Raw genomic sequence first — 18108 nt, 5'->3', positions numbered from 1 at the left:
AAGCTGCTAAAGCACCTGACCTTTGTAACAGACCTACTGACCTCCCTGAGGTATACTATCAATGAAAAGAAATCCAAACTAGTACCCACACAAAAAATTGTATTCCTGGGAGCAAGCCTGGACACAGCATCCCTAGAAAAGCAATCCTACCTGACAGTCTGCTTTTCTCAACTAGCCACCAGTTCCCAGTTATCCACAAGGAAAATCCTGCAAGCTCTAGAGTTCATGGCTTCTTGCATTATATTCATTCCATATGCTAGACTGCATATGAGGAAACTGCAATGGTACCTAAAAAGCCTTTGGTTTCATCACTCTCAAGACCTGGAAACTCTTATACCAATGATACCTACCACAACAAGGGACTTCCCTTTTCACAACCCCACACCACCCAGATCCTCACCATAGATGCATCAGACTATGCCTGGAGTGCACACCTGGATGGCAGGTGCATTCAGGGCCAATGGAGCCCAAATCAAATACATCTGCACATCAACCGAAAAGAGATGCTAGCTGTTCAGCATGCCCTGACAGCTTTCAGACCCCTACTCTCCCCGGGGGTCTCTACTGATCAAGATGGACAACACCACAGTGATGTGGTATATCAACAAGCAGGGAGGGACTCACTCTTATCTTTGTGCTGGCTTGCCATGACCCTTTGGCACACGGCCTCAGCCATGCAACTACACCTGTTAGCACAATTCCTGCCAGGCTCTGTAAATTCTTTGGCAGACAACTTAAGCAAGAACCAGCTAGACCCACACAAGTGGCAGCTAGACCCAAGAACCTTCACCCTTGTAACCCAGAAATGGGGGACCCCAAAGATCGACTTCTTTGCCTCCCACTCCAATCATCAGTTCAGTAAATTCTACACCAGGGAACTACAGAGCAAGGCCTGGAAAGTGGATGCTCTATCCTTCCACTGGGTAAACCTCTTGGTTTATGCATTTCCCCCCTCTACCACTCATTTCAAGGGTACTGATCAAAATAAGGGAGGAACAACCGAGGACAATCCTGATTGCACCAGACTGGGCATGCCAGCACTGGTACCCACTGCTGTACTGCCTGTCACCCTTGCCACCATGGCACAAACCTCAGATCCCAGCACTCCTGACCCAGAGGAATGGAGATTTTATGCATCCCCAATTGCAGACCCTCAGTCTGGCAGCCTGGCTTATTCCCTGACCTCTATTCAAGCTGCCAGTCTAAGCAAACAAGTTCTAGATGTTATATATGAGGCCAGACACCCCAGCACCAGAAAGTCTTATGCTGACAAGTGGAAAAGGTTTTGCTCCTGGATCCAGGCTAAGGGAGCCAGAATGGCACAGCCATCCCTTCCTCTCATCCTGAATTATCTGGCCAACCTACTGCACAGGGGTCTATCCTTCTCTTCTATTAAAATTCATGCCTCTGTCATCTCTGCTAATTTCAGCACAGAGCTGCCTGTTTTCTCACACCCTCGCATTCAACAGTTCCTAAGAGGGGCTAACAACTTGAGGCCACCCAGAAGAACTTCTATCCCAGCTTGGGACCTAAACGTTATGTCGGAAAAGCTCACCCTGCCCCCCTCTGAACCTGCAGGTTCAGCAGAGTTAAAATTTCTCTCTTGGAAGACAACCTTGCTTCTGGCCATCACTTCAGCTAGAAGAGTATCAGACCTACAAGCACTTATGGCTGTAGAGCCCTTCCTTATTTTCCATGCTGACAGGGTCTCCCTCAGGACTAACCCATCCTTCATGCCAAAAGTGGTGTCCATTGTGGCTCTCAACCAATCAGTTCATTTGTTAACCTTTTTCCCTAACCCACAAAACAAGGGGGAAAGGATTCTGCACTTTCTAGATGTGCACAGACAGCTCAGATTCTGACTGGACAGGACTAAATATTTTAGAAAAACTGATCAATTGCTAGTCAGCTTCACTGCAGAAGCAGAGGGCAAGGCCATATCCAAACAAACAATTTCCAAATGGATAGCACACTGCATCCATTTCTGCTACAAACAGCATGGGAAACCTCCCCCCAAGGGGTCAGGACACATTCCACCAGAGCAACTTCCACCTCTGCAGCTTTCCTCAGAGGGATCCCCACCAGGGACATCCTGCAGGCTGCAACATGGACATCAAATCATACCTTCACCAAGCATTACCACCTGCCTATCTTCTCCAAATCCAGGACAGGCTTTGCCAATGCAGTCTTGCAGGGCATCCTAGCTAGCCCCCAGTTTTCTTGACCTCCTCCACCCTTTTCTTCAGCTTTGGGAATCAACCCAAATGAGATGACTGCAACAGTGAAACATGAAGAACATAGTACAGTTGTGTACACTTACCATAAATGTAGATGTTTGAGTGTAGTCACTGTTGCAGTCCTGGTTTCCCTCCCTCCATCCCCCTTGTTCTCTCTCTCTCTCTCTCTCTATCTCTCTCTAATTACAAGGACGTTTTGGTATTTACTTTCTACTGGTGGTGTTCTTCCACCATAACCTAGCTTCTTACTGGGGGCTGCTGACAGTTAGGCAAGAAAAACTGATGTAATGGTGTTGGTTGCCTGTTTTTATACCACTGACGACCTGACATCAATCCTGGTGAAGCATATGCAGGTAGATTCCTATATGATGTGCTTTCAAGTTTAGATTTAAAGAGCTCCAGTGAATTTTACATTCTGATGTCTGCAAGGATGTGATTCCAGGTAGCTGGTCCCAGAGGCATAGCTGGCTTATCCAGCACCTGTAACCATTACCCTAGCTCTCACCCCTTGAGAAGCACAAAAAAGGTTTGAGATTTTATTTGGTGCAGGATCCAATTAGGTGCCATTTCAGCACCCCACACTCACCTTTCCTTCCATAAATTAGAGTAAAAAAAGCTAGTCTCTTTCTGTAAACTGTAGAAAACTGCAGATGCTACACTTTCTACCACACATACAGTAGTGCTTGAATATTAAAAAAAAAAATTATATATATATATATATATATATATATATTATATATATATATATATATATATATATATATATATATATATGGATTCACTTTATAATTTCGAAAAACTGAAATCCCGAATTTCAGTTTTTCGAAACTATAAAGTCGAACAGCCTAAATCTTGAAACTACACAATCATGAAGCACAAAATAATGAACAGACACACACCTTACACCACACAACACATACATCATCCAACCCATACCCCAACAAACAAAACACACAAACACAAAAACACAAACAAATAAACCTACACTACATATAAATTCGGGATTTCAGTTTTTCGAAATTATAAAGTGAATCCATATATATATATATATATATATATATATATATATATATATATATTTTTTTTTTTTTTTTTAAACTGTAGCAAACTTGGAGATTTATCTTAAAAAAATTCCTTTTAAACTTTAGAAAACGGGTTGCTACATTTGTTGCCATTTATACCATGTACAGAGTACTATAGTAGTCAGAGTCACATATTCACATACACACAAACAAAAAAAAAAAGAAAGAAAAAGCTACTTATTTTTATTTTAAACTGTAGAAAACTGCTTGTTACAATTAGCAAGCAGTTGCGATAGTTAAACCACATATAAAGCACTAAAGTGCTTAGCTTTGACTGCAGGTGCATTTAAAAGCTGATTTGCACCATTACTAAAAAGTGATCAGGATTGCCTGATTGACTCCTTTAACACTTTGCACCTCAGAACAGCTGCCCCCTTCATCACACTCTTGCAACACTTCTGGCTGGTTCTATCTTTGGGAAAGGTCTTTCTCCAACTGCTGTTATGAATTGAAGTCTGATGAGAGTCCGGCCTTCATCATATGCTTCTCCTAGGTCATACATTTGTTGTCTAATTAGTAATTTCATTTTAATAGTGGACATTGTCCAAGATTAATTAACTTGAATAACTGAATACTGATTAGTAAAGTTACTTTGTTATGTACTGGTAACCAATTGAATTTTTCCATCATGGTGCAGTGATTAGTGTCATTACCAGACAGATAGACAAATCAGCAGATTTTATTCAATACAGTCTGGAATTTGTGGGCATTTTTCACAAAGTGGGAAAAGGTTAAGGGGAGGCCATATGCTAGTTTGGATAATTGTACATTTCTGGCTGGAGAATATTGGGCTGAGTGTGGATGGAGATGACATATCCTATAGCATAGTTTTAATTGGCAAGGACTTTGTTAACTACTCTATTGATGTGTTTTGTGAATGCTTTTGTTCCATAACTTGTGATAAGTGGTTTCTGTGACTGTCGTCAAACTTTAATAATGGTAAAATGTGGCAAACATCATAAATTAGATTTAAATGAATTAATCAAGAGTCTGTTTTGATGTTTCCAGTTGCACAGTTTTGGGAAATGGTATTAGATCCTTTACTATAGGGCAGAATGCAGCTGGTTAGATGCCAGAAGAAACAGATCATCAGCGTACACTACCAGATTAAGTTTGGGGTTGTCATAGGTCATATTATTCATGATGAGGGAAGACAAATGGGGGTCCCACTACTGATCCTTGAGGGACTCCAATGCTGAGAGTGTCAACTTCTGAGTTGGTATTGTTGTGGTGAGCTTGGACCTGTGTCCAGATCTCCGCATTAAGAATTCTGCCAAAGCCTGGGTTATTGTGAGAACCAAAGACTTATAACAGGTTTTGATCAGATTTTTAAGAACATAGCTGAACTAATGGCCGATGATGAGATATAGTTGTACTTAGTCATGATAACAGCTGTTCATCAGATCTTATTTCAACTATCCCTAATACTCGTGATTATCAGAATTTGTAAGGTCATAATAATGGCCATTTCTGCCTTATGCTATTATACTATATTGAGCTGTTATGACACTCTGTGGACCTTGATTAGGACCTCTTTTCCACCACTTTACTGGAAAGCCTGCTCAGCAACAAATTCTTCTTGTGTAACCAACAGTTCTGCAAGCAAATCAAGGGAATTGCTATGGAAGTTACCACAGAATCCAGCCTTTCCAGCACAGTGCTTTGCAAATGGAAAAATGAGACTGTAGTCTGCAGATGACAGAAACTTAGAATTTAACAGCAGGATCACATGCTACCTTTGGGGTGGCCACAATGGTACAGTGGTTAGTGTTGTCACCTCACAGCATGAGGTACTCTGGTTCAATTTTTGGCTGGACTGCCTTCTGTGCTGAATCTGCATGTCCTCCCTGCAGTCACATGTGTTTCCTCTGGGTTGTCCAGTTTCCTCCCACATTTCAAAGACATGCAGTAGGTAGATTAGACACTCTAAAATTGGCTGTAGGTACAAATGTGTGTGTGTGAGTGAGTGATACAGATGAACTAGTGAGGCAGAGCTAGCCAACTGGTGGTGTAAACTTTGGCTCGAGATGATTGTCACTGTTGAAGTGACACTCTGACCCCATGTGCAAAATGGGCAAAAAGGGTTGGGGATGGATGGATGGATGTATGGATCAAATGCTACCCTTGTTTTATTAACAATGGCTGTCATAAGGGGCGACATACAGAGTGACCTCAAAAGATTCTGAAATATGCATAATAACCCCAACTTCAAAGGTTTTTCTGGTCTTCCCTGTGTAGTAGGATCCACAGGTACAGGATGACATATAAATCACCCATCTAGACTGACAATTAATAAACTGCCTGATATTAAAACCTTCCTATCTGTTTGGAACTTCTTCTGATTTGCTGCCATTAAAACTATCTCATCTGTACTCAATTTCATCCCATATGTCTTCAGTTTTGCATTCCATTCCCCTATCCTTTGCTGAAGTTCTTGTTCACATCACCGGCACACAGGAACTTTAATGATCTGTCTCCTCTGAACTGTTTGCTAATATAGTCCATCACCAGTTTGAACAGCAACGGGCTGAGAGCTGAACCCTGATGCACACTCTCTCCCACTGAGTACCCCTTTGTGAGACTGAGCACTATTTGTACTTGAGTCATTGGGTCCTTGTACACAGCCTGCACTAATTCTATCAGTGTTTCTGGAATTTTAAACCACAGTAGGACTGCCCAAGTCATGTTTCTTGGGACCTTGTCATATACTTTCTCCTAATTTAGGAATACCTAGTTGGACTCTTTTGTTATCTCTAGTTTCTTCTCAACTCTCTGTCTCACTACAGACATCAGGTCATTTGTGCTGCATCCTAATCTGATTCTAAACTGTTCATCTCCTATCTTACTTTCTATTACTCTGTGAATTCTGAAAATAGTTTTAGAAATGCCACTACTTCACTTTGATAAAAGCAAACATGGTATTCAAAATAATTAGACTTATGATATGTTTGAAGTTAACTCCCCTTAAGTGCTGTACAAGTCCATTTCTTAGTCAGTTCTCAAGGAATTATCACATTTCACTGCATTATCAGAAAAGGAGCATAAGAGTTCACATATGCAATCATTTGATAGTACCAATGTATGTATATCTGTGGGGTCCCTATTAGAACCATGAAAATTTAAAAAACTGAACGGATAAAAAGACGAATATTCTGCTACTCAAGATCGGTTTTCTGAGATTGCAGTACAGTACAGATCAGAAAATTTGCCCTTTCCTCACTGTAGTGGGATTTCAGAGTTGGTATATATAATTAGCAGGGTGTGTGGGGGGGGGGCATAGCTTGATTTTGAGTAAATGAATATTCTGCTTTTTAGTCATTCAATTTTTTTCACACTTTCATGGTTCTAATAGGGACCCTATCTTTGCAGGACAGAGACTGGGCCCTGAATAAGATATATCTTATTAAATGGATGCAAGGCCTAAACAACATTTCCTACATGCACCAACTCACAGCCCAGTCACTATACTCGGTATCCTACAGATTGCTATGGCATGACCCGTGTCTGGCATTCAAGTCATCCTCTGACCCAGTACTACTGAGTCTAGGGATGTAACCCTTCTCTGCAATGTCAACAGAATGGGTTGAAAGGACAGGTATATCTCATAGAGGATACTGCTGCTGTGGAGTAGACTCCTCTTCCACATTAATCAAACTTCATCCATGAACATATTCAAGAACAACTTGGATCTGTGGATAGGTAACAGAAAATTGACCCCATGGCTGCCCCCTGTACTACTAATGGAGAGAGGCAACTCCTAAATGCTTTACCCTATGCATGGGCTCAGGAAATTATCTATGGTATGATCCCAGTTATTCTTTATGGGGGTAATATCTAATTATTGACCATGGGACAGGTAAGGACAATCTCTAACCAAACGGGATAGGTTATTCAAACACAAAAAGGAAAGTGGCTAGGTTTAAAATGGCTAGCCTAGTACATACCTATGAACCTATAATAAATATACATTTCAAATCAGACTCATACAGACTAATTTTTGCTAGCCCACATATGCTAAAATATGGACTATAGAAGTTAAAACCTGAACTTCATGTATCGATACATTTAATCTGCATCATAGGATCATAGGAAGTTACTAGGCTAATGGCCCTAAGTCCCTTACAAGCCTAGCCAAGTTCTACCCCTATTTCCATGATCAACACCTATTGCCCCCTGTCCAAAAGGGACAAGGGTGGAATCCCTGGGGTGAATTTACGGTTATCCATTCAATTGTCCAGACTGCATTTGAAGAGGGCCAATGAGGTGCTCTGTTTGACATGAAGTGGGAGTCTGTTCCAAAGGTGTGGTAACCTCTGGGAGACAAATATGTCCCTCTAGCAGATTCTATTAATATCACATACCAGGTTACGGTCTTTAGAGTGAGCAACCCATGTACCATTTGCCTTATGGATATGCAACATTTCCAATAAAGCAGGGTCAATGTTTATCTGTAACTTAAGGACTTGTGTTTTGTTGGATTAATAAATCACTTTTATTCCATCTCTGAGTGTCAGTCATCCATCCTGGGTGCCTTTTTTTACTGTTTTTGTTAGGGTCAGAGATTGCCTTATATGCAAGGCAGAGACTGCCTCTGAGTAGTCTGTATGAAACAGAATAAAGTGACAGTGATGTCAGATGACCCACATAGGACCGATCCTGAAGAGCTTGAATTTTCCTTGTGAGGAACCTTTGTGGTCTCTCCAGTTGATGCAGATGCTTGGTTATAACTTCTTTTTTCTGGAGGCAATGCCCTTATTTATGAGATGAGCAATACAGAATGCCCTTCTTACCACTCTGGAGACTTTGTGATCAAAGGTAAGGTTGCTGTCAACTTGTGTGCCCAGGTCTCTCACCAGTGAGTACATACTTAGGGTGTTGCTATTGATGTGCTAGTTAGCAGGAACATCGCTCTTACCAAAAGGGATGATAATACATTTTTTTGCATTGAGTTTAAGGCCATGACTTTGGCACCAATCATTTGTTTGTGTAAGACTCTCTTGTAGGATATTGACATTGTTTGGAGATTCTATGACTGCTACCAGTTTGCAGTCATTAGCAAACTTTGTCAAGCCACAGACTTTTAGTTTTTGCTGGTACTTTGGAGAAATAGATTCCAAACAGTAGATGTCCCAGGACTGATCCTTTTGGAATACCATTGGTTATAGGTCTGTTGTTGGAAGTGAATTCCCCTATTTAGCTATATGGATTCTAACATTCGAACCAGTTTGTCAATTACGCCTGAGTTGCAGATAGTGTCAAAAGCCTTGGATAACTCTAGGTAGGCTGTATGCACAGATTTCCCCTCATCCAGGGCTTTGCTGACTGTCTCGAAGACGTCCACCAGGTTAAACAGCATGATCTCCCTATGACAAATCCAAACTGAGTAGGGTTAAGCATTGAGAGATTACCTATATCTTTGTTGATAAGCTCCATGATGATTCGCTTCATGGCCTTGCAGATAAGGCTAGTCAGGCTAATAGGTCTATAGTTCCCAGGGTCAGTGGAAGCACCATCATTGTGCATGAGAATAATGGCAGCCATTTTCCATTCAGCTGAGACAAAGCCAGTGCTTAAACTATAACTGAAACGAGTACCCAGTGCTGTTGGTAATTCTTGCTGGAACCCATGTAGGATGCAGCCAGGGATGTTATTAGGTTCCATAGATGTTTGTTTTTGGTCTTAAAGAGAGCGTTTACAACCTGCTCTTTAGAGATACAAGGTAGGGGGCAGATGATAGCGATCTCAATGGGTACATGTGCCGGGTACAGGGGAGTGAAGTTTTTACAGAACCTATCAGCTAACAGGTTAGCTATGTCCACAGGATTAGTATATGTGTTACCATTAACTACCAGTTCTGTACAAATCTGGACCTTTCTTTTTAGGTTATGGATGCAACCAAAGAATGTCTTATGGTTGTCCTTAGCTGAGGAAACTAATTTTGATTTATAGTTTGCTTTGGAGGACTTCACAAGAAGTCTAATTTGCTTGTTTAACCTGAGGAGGGAGTGTTTCCAGTTTAGGGCTTGCTCCCTCTTACTCTTAGACAACAATTTCTTTCTGTTATTGTAAAGTCTTTTTAATGGCAGTTGTCCACCAAGCAGGTTTGCTCTTCCTTGAGGAGCTTGTTTTGGTCCTATCAGGTATAGCTGAGTCAATGCAGTTATACAGCTGTTTGTGTAAAGCATTGGTGTAGCTCTCGGCATACTTGCCAGTTCCATCCATCTGAGGGGGGAGGTGCAGTGAAGCTATTTATACCATCCTATAAGAGGTTGTAATCTCCTTTGGAGAAGTTTTTTAGTTTAGTTGCTGCTGGTGGGGGGGTGGCGTCAGGCATGATAGTTACTTCAAATGTGGCTGATTTGTGGTCAGATCTCATCAGGGAAAACCTCGCAGTGGGGGTGCTACAGTGGTTCCCCGATATTGGTAAGCACCAGATCCAGGATGTCGGCACCCCTTGTGGGGTGTCAACCAGTTGGTCCAGGCACTGGAGTTAATGAAACTGAGGTGCCTTTGGGCAAGTGAGTTTGAGCATGAGCAATTTACCCAGTCAATGGAGTGGTAGTTAAAGTCACCCAAAACCATGGTGTTTGGATGCATCTTGATAGACTCAAGTAGATACAAATAGGCAGAGTGGGTATCCTGATTCATGAAGGGGGTCCTGTAGCTGGTAATGACTTGAATAAGTGTTCTACTAACAGTTAATTGCACCTGAAGTTTCTCCAGGGACTCATACTGCAGCCATGTCTTTAGGTACATAGTTAACCTTTCTCATGCCCAACAAATTACCCACAACCATAGTGGACAACTATATGTGTATATATATATATATATATATATATATATATATATATATATATATATATATATATATATATATAGGACTAACTCTAGGTCCATCTCTGTCATTCAAGGGGTGCTATAAAAGTCATGACTCAGTTGAAAGCTGCCTACTCCATCTCAAACCACTTAACTCTAGACAAGAGTATCTTTATTCCCAGATCTGAGTATACTCTACAATTGCCTTCTTCTACTCAGCCTATAACACCAACAAAATCATAACACCTATAAATTCACTCTGTAGATACGTCACCCCCTCTACTCAACTGGTATACCACTACATCACCCTACAAAAAGCCAGCTGGCGGTGAGTGACAGCTCGGTCCATTCTTCTGTTATCCATTTTTACCTTTAAAATACTGTATTGCAGATTTTGCCTCTCCCCCTAAAGTTTTAGGAATCATGACAGTAATACTATGACTCTAGTAAGAGAAAGTACAGCTGTATAAGATGAACTTACCATAACAGTAGATGTCTGAATTAACACTCCTGCAGTAGCCTTAGCTGTATGGGTTATACCTTCTTAAGGATAAAATGGCTGGCCAGCTTCCAAAGCTTCAGGGCTTCCATACACCCAAACTGTCAGACAGCTCAAGATGAGCTTATTAAAAAACAGGTTTGGACTCAAAGCCCTTCAGAGCTTATCTGCCAGCAGAGAGAAGAAGGATGAGCTCTGAAAGGACAATGCTAGGAACAGCAAAAAGTAAATGTCCACACCTAGGCATAAAAAACAGCCCCAAAAATAACGGTAATGGAGGGAGAGAGTGACTACTGCAGCACTGATTATTTGAGCATCTACTGTTATGGTAAGTCCAGCTTGCACACCTGTATTATTTTTGTCATATTGATCACATCTACAGTAGTTTTAGTATATGGGTAGATTACCATAGCTAACTATATTAACCCAGCCACTGGGGATGCACAAGCCAGTGCATTTCTTTGTGCCGATCCCAAGCCCAGATAAATGGGGAGGGTTGCGTCAGGAAGCGCATCTGGCATAAAACTTCACCAAAACATTTCATGCAGTCACCAAGAAAAATTTTTATACTGGATTGGTCGAGGCCTGGGTTAACAATGACCGCCACCAGTACTGTTAGCCTACAGGGTGCTGGTGGAAATTGGGCTACTGTTGGTCGAAGGAGGAGAAGAGGCAGAAGACATGGCCGAAGGCAGGAGGAGAGGAGAAAGGCTAGGACTGTGGTAGTGAGGATCGGAACTTTGAATGTTGGCAGTATGACTGGTATAGGGAGAGAGCTAGCTGATATGATGGACAGAAGGAAGGTTGGTATATTGTGTGTGCAAGAGACCAGATGGAAGGAGAGTAAGGCTAGGTGTATCGGAGGTGGGTTCAAATTGTTTTATCATGGTGTGGATGGGAGGAGAAATGGCGCAGGAGTTATTCTGAAGGAACAGTATGCTGAGAGTGTTTTGGAGGTGAAGAGAGTGTCAGATAGAGTGATGTTTATGAAGCTGGCAATTGATGGTGTAATGATGAATGTTGTTAGTGTGTATGCTCCACAAGTTGGGTGTGCAATGGATGAGAAAGAAAAATTTTGGAGTGAATTGGATGAAGTGGTGATGACTGTACCCAAGGGTGAGAGAGTGGTGATTGGAGCAGATTTCAATGGGCATGTGGGTGAAGGGAACAGAGGGGATGAGGAAGTGATGGGTAGGTATGGTGTTAAACAAAGGAATGCAGAAGGTCAGATGGTAGTGGATTTTGCAAAAAGGATGGAAATGGATGTGGTGAATGCGTATTTTAACAAGAGGGAGGAGCATAGGGTGACATACAAGAGTGGAGGAAGATGCACACAGGTGGATTATATCTTATGTAGGAGGGCCAGTTTGAAGGAGATTGGAGACTGTAAAGTGGTGACCGGAGAAAGTGTTGTTAGGCAGCATAGGATGGTGGTTTGTAGGATGACGTTGGTTATCAAGAAGAGGAGGAGGAGTGTGAGGGCAGCACCAAGGATCAAGTGGTAGAAATTGAAAAAGGGTAATTGTGAGGTGGAGTTCAGGGATGAGTTAAGGCAGGCACTGGGTGGCAGTGAAGAGTTACCAAATAGCTGGGTAACTACAGCAGAGCTAGTAAGGGAGATGGCTAGAAAGGTGCTTGGTATCACATCTGGACAGAGGAAGGACGACAAGGAGACATGGTGGTGGAATGAGGAAGTACAGGAGAGTATACAGAGAAAGAGGTTGGCAAAGAAGAAGTGGGATTGTCAGAGAGATGAAGAAAGTAGACAGGAGTATAAGGAGATGAGGTGCATGTCAAAGAGAGAGGTGTCAAAGGCTAATGATAAGGCATATGAAGAGTTGTATGAAAGGTTGGACACTAAGGAGAGAGAAAAGGACCTGTACCAATTGGCTAGACAGAGGGACCAAGCTAGGAAAGATGTGCAGCAGGTAAAGGTGATAAAGGATAATGAGGGAAACATACTCACAAGTGAGGAGAGTGTGTTGAGGAGATGGAAAGAGTACTTTGAGGGGTTGATGAATGAAGAGAATGAGAGGGAGAGAAGGTTGGATGATGTAGGGATAGTAAATCATGAAGTACAATGGATTAGCAAGGAGGAAGTAAGGATAGCTATGAGGAGAATGAAGAATGGAAAGGCTGTTGACCCAGATGACATACCTGTGGAAGCATGGAGGTGTTTAGGTGAAATGGCAGTGGAGTTTTTAACCAGATTGTTTAATGAAATCTTCAAAAGTGAGAGGATGCCTGAGGAATGGAGAAAAAGTGTTTTGGTACCAATTTTTAAGAATAAGGGAGATTTGCAGAGCTGTAGTAACTACAGAGGGATTAAACTGATCAGTCACAGCATGAAGTTATGGGAAAGAGTAGTGGAAGCAAGGTTAAGAAGGGACGTGATGATTAGTGATCAGCAGTATGGTTTCATGCCAGAAAAGAGCACTACAGATGCGATCTTTGCTCTGAGAGTGTTGATGGAGAAGTACAGAGAATGTCGGAAGGAGTAGCATTGTGTTTTTGTAGACTTAGAGAAAGCATATGACAGGGTGCCTATAGAGGAGTTGTGGTATTGTATGAGGAAGTCAGGAGTGTCAGAAAAGTATGTGAGTGGTACAGGATATGTACGAGGGTAGTGTGACAGCAGTGAGGTCTGCGGTGGGAGTGACGGATGCGTTTAAGGTGGAGGTGGGGTTACATCAAGGATCAGCTCTGAGCCCTTTCTTATTTGCAATGGTGATGGACAGGTTGACAGACGAGATCAGACAGGAATCCCCGTGGACTATGATGTTTGCAGATGACATTGTGATCTGTAGTGAGAGTAGGGAACAGGTGGAGGAGACCCTGGAGAGATGGATATATGCTATAGAGAGAAGAGGAATGAAGGTCAGCAGGACTAAGACAGAATATATGTGTGTGAATGAGAGGGAGGAGAGAGGAATGGTGAGGATGCAGGGAGTAGAGGTGGCAAAGGTGGATGAGTTTAAATACTTGGGATCAATAGTTCAGAGTAACGGTGAGTGTGGAAGAGAGGTGAAGAAGAGAGTACAGGCAGGATGGAGTGGGTGGAGAAGAGTGTCAGGAATGATTTGTGACAGATGAGTACCTGTAAGAGTGAAAGGGAAGGTCTACAAGAGGGTAGTGAGACCAGCTATGTTATATGGGTTGGAGACAGTGGCACTGACAAAAAGGCAGGAGTTTGAGCTGGATGTGGCAGAATTAAAGATGTTAAGATTTGCACTGGGTGTGACGAGGGTGGACAGGATTAGGAATAAGTATATTAGAGGGTCAGCCCAGGTTGGAAGGTTTGGAGACAAAGCCAGAGAGGCATGATTACATTGGTTTGGACATGTGCTGAGGAGGGATGCTGAGCATACTGGGAAAAAGATGCTAAGGATGAAGCTACCAGGTAACAGGAAAAGTGGAAGGCCTAAGATAAGGTTTATGGATGTGGTGAGAGAGGACATGCAGGTGTTTGGTGTGACAGAGCAAGATGCAGAGGACAGGAAGAAATGGAAACAGGTGATCTGCTGTGGTGACCCCTAACGGGAACAGCCGAAAGAAGATGATGATGACCATAGCTAACTATATTAGTGAGTTGGAAGTAGAAGAGTGCAGGAACCCAATTGCCCTAGCAAAGCTTGATCTAGCCCTGCAGAAAGTATCAAGCTTATAGTGCTTTATACATGTATGTACAGAGGACCAGATAGCAGCTTCTAGAATATTTCTAGAATCCAGCCTTTTACAAAAAGCCATAGGTGAAGTCAAGGCCAGGGCAGAGAGGTTCTTGACCCTCCCTGGAATTGATTTGTAATGCTGAGTATAATAATAGGTAACAACCTCAAATAACCATTTGGAAATAATCTGATTTGACACAGGTTGTCCATTCTTACCTTTAAACTATTCATCTGAAGATCTGAGAAATATAGTTCTGTCAAGATAGTATCCGAAATGTCTGTGGACATCCAAGCTATGGAATACCCTTTCTCCCTTATTTTTCGATTTAGTAAAAAAATGGGGAGTAAACTTGGATACCACTTTATGCATAAAAGAAGGATTAGTTCTCAAAGAAACCCTGTCCTATGAAAAATTAGACTGGGTGGACTCACCATAAGAACCTGCAACTCAGATGACCTTATTGCAAGAGTCAGAGCAAACAGTGAAACTGTTTTCTATGTTAAGAACCTCAAGTCAGCCCAGATTAGCTAGTTCAGCTGAAGCAAATGTCAGCTTCTCTAAAACAAAATTAAGATCCCAAGGAGGAGCCACTGGTTTACTTGGCAGCCTCTTATGCAAAACCCTTTTCAAGAACATTTAGGCATGACACTGCCTTGAAAGAGGAATACTTATAGGCAGACATGATGAAATAGCTTATAAGTGAACCTTGAAAGAGGAATAAGAAAGGCCATAGCATAATAACTCACACAAATATTGTAAAACCTGAAAACAACTAGCTCTGAATGGGTGTTGGTTATATCATTGTCACCAAATAGAAACCTCTTTCCATTAGCTAATATATAATTTTCTAATAGCAGGCTGTCTTGCCTCCATTAATATCTGCTGCATGTCCTGAGTAAAGAGGTGGTTAAAAGAAATTAAGACTTTATCATCTAGGCAATCAACTGAAAATGAGTGATGTCGCAGTGTATCAAATACCCCTGCTCTTGTGTAAGTAGATCCAGTCTGAAAGAAAGCTTGTGGTAATTGCTCCTGGTCATTTCCAAAAAAGGGAGAATTACAGTTGCTTAGACCAGAAGGGAATAACCACAATGATCTTGGGGGATTCCTTCTGAGTCTTCAAAAGTACCCTAGATATTAGCAGAAAGGCTAGAAAAGTATACAAAACATTACTGTCTAAAGAAAAGAAGGCACCTGTCTTCTAGGCCTTTTTGCATAAAGTCCTGGAAAAGAATCATAATACTTGATTGTTCAAACAGGACGTAAAGAGGTCTACTTGAGGAATTCTCCAAAGATGAATCAACTGTTGAAAGATCCCCCAATCTAGTTTCCATTCATGAGGATCTGCCCTGGTCTTTCTCAGCTTTCTTGCCACACAGTTTTGCTCTGATCGAATGAAGATTGCCTGTACAGTGAGATATTACTGTGAAGCTATATCTCAGGCTGACAAGTTAAGTCTGCAAAGGGGGTATGACCTGGTTCCTTCTTGCTTATTGATGTACCAAAAGGCAGTGGTACTGTCTGAAACCACTTTGAAAAGATTCTGGAGCCCAAAGATGGTTCAGAGTTGAATGCCTAGATCTGGGCAAGCATCAACTAGATATGTATGTACTTGCATCTGTCCTTGGTATCCCACAACCATGCACTTTATCTTTCCTGAAAGTGTCCCCAAGCAAAGTCCAAAGTATCAGTGGTGACTGACTGCTTTGGAGAAAGGAGGAAGAAGGTGAGACCTGGATTTAAGGATATCTGTTGTCTCCATTGAAAGATTTTTCTTCTGACAAACCACAGCACTGGAATTTGAAAAGATAAAGGATGTTGATGCTGCAACCAAAGAGATTTCAGATATTACTGTATCTTTATCATATAGAGTCTTGCCAGGGTTATCATAAGAATCATAGATGCCATGAGACCCAAAATCCTGAAATATTCCATCGCAGTGACTGAAGTTTGTGTGGAAAATCTTAGAAACAGATGTAAATAAGGATCTTTTTTTTTTTGCTGTGGAAGAAAAGCTCTTTGAACTGAGGTGTCTAGCTGACATACTAGAAATGCAATCTTGTGTGAGGGAGTCAAGAAAGACTTTTGAGTGTTCTCTTGGAATTCCAGCTTATGTAACAGATCTCTCACTCAAGACAGAGATTCCTGACACTTTGAAAAAGACTCTGCAAAAATAAGCAAATCACCCTAATATAGAAAAAATGTGAATACTTTGTAGTCTGCAATGGGCTATAACTGGAGCTAGACACTTTGTGAACACTCAGTGCAATGGATAGTCCAAGGGTCTATATTAGGTCGCCAAAATGATATTCTGGTGAACACCTATTCAGTGACCTGTAATCAGCAAAATTCACTTCAGCAATTCACTGAATTCAGTAAGGGTAATGAAATGGTTACCCGAAGGACAACAGACAACTACAGGACTTTGCCCTTTTCTCCACTGTAGTGCGATCTTGGAGTTGGTATATATAGTTAGGAGGTGTGGTGGGTTCAAGTCACGTGAAGTTGGTCTGTTGTGCTTCAGGCAACTATTTAGTTACCCTTAGTAAATTCAGTGAATTGTTGATGCAATTGACGCTGATTCTGGGTGACTGAATAGGTGTTCACTGGAATACCATTTCAACAAACTAATATAGATCCTAGTCCAAAAGGGTAAGCAGCAAACTGATAATGTGATCCAGACACACAAAAACCTTAAAAAATATCTGAAGTCTGGATGCATAAGGATGTGATGATAAGTATCTCAAAAGTTTAGCGTTACCAGCAAACTTGAAAGAAGAAGAAGAGTTAACAGGTTGTGAAGTGACATAATTTGAATTAGGGCATATCCCAAAAGGTTTAGGAAAGAAAGATCTAGAACTGGCCTCCAAACAAATTCTTTCTTTGGCATTAAGAACAGAACAGCCTTAAATAAAAAAAGTTCCCCACTTGGGAAGGAGGAACTGGTTCTATCTCTCCTTGGGGCAGGATGTGATGAAGAATCTGATCTGGATGATGAGGAATGACCCCCTGGAAAGGAGGAATTTCCTCCCACTGTCATCTGTAATCTTGATGAATGGTATTCAGAACCCATTTGTCTGAGGCAAAGAAAGAAAAAATGGAGATTGAGAATTTCTGGAAGGAAAATGATGCCAGGGTAGTAGTGGGTCACAAGGTCTCTTGAACAGTTGTTCAGACTTATTGGATTGCCCTTTGTTTTGGGAGGTTAGAGACTAATCTTTGAAACTCTCTTGTCATTCCTTCTTAAACATCTCTTTCCCTGAATTCTGTTGAGACAGTTTATTCTGATTTCTGCCAAAAATGGAAGATGAGAAAGAAAATCCCATGGACAATTTGGAAAAGAAGAGGGAGAAAATCTTAGAGATTCCCTGGATCTGCTTGTTCCTTTCATCACACGTTTTGATCACCTCTGCAGCAGAGGGGCCAAAAATAAATCTCTATCAAAGGGAGAATTTAAAATCATATTCTTAACATCTTCTGGAAGGTTCTGAGAATGCAAGCATGCAGACCTCCTTAAAACAGTACCAGTGGTCATATCCCTGGAAGAAGTATCAACAAAGTCATACACCCACTGCAAACTGAGTAGTTATTTAAAGCAGATTACACCGGATGGAGTGACCACTCTTACCAAAAACTTGGCGGATGTCATTGATCAAGCATAGGTCATACTTAAACAGCTGAAAGGGAGTTTTGGAGCCCTCCACAAGCAGGGTGAAAGTTCCAATGAGTTTCTTTCTTCATCTTCAGATGAAGGGACTGTTATTGCAGCCGAGACAGACTTCTCTCTGCAAACATTAACCAGATT

General features: G+C 41.6%; 1 protein-coding gene across 1 annotated transcript in view; it reads left to right on the top strand.

Moving 5' to 3' along the window:
* LOC122791453 (mucin-6-like) overlaps nucleotides 1-18108 on the top strand; it is a 1454314-nt gene that overhangs the window by 19424 nt on the left and 1416782 nt on the right. The window lies entirely within an intron of this gene.

Source organism: Protopterus annectens, chromosome 17.part0 (genome assembly GCF_019279795.1).
Source record: "Protopterus annectens isolate FY-2018-M chromosome 17.part0, PAN1.0, whole genome shotgun sequence".
Lineage (NCBI taxonomy): Eukaryota > Metazoa > Chordata > Ceratodontiformes > Protopteridae > Protopterus > Protopterus annectens.
This window is presented reverse-complemented; position numbering and strand designations above follow the sequence as displayed.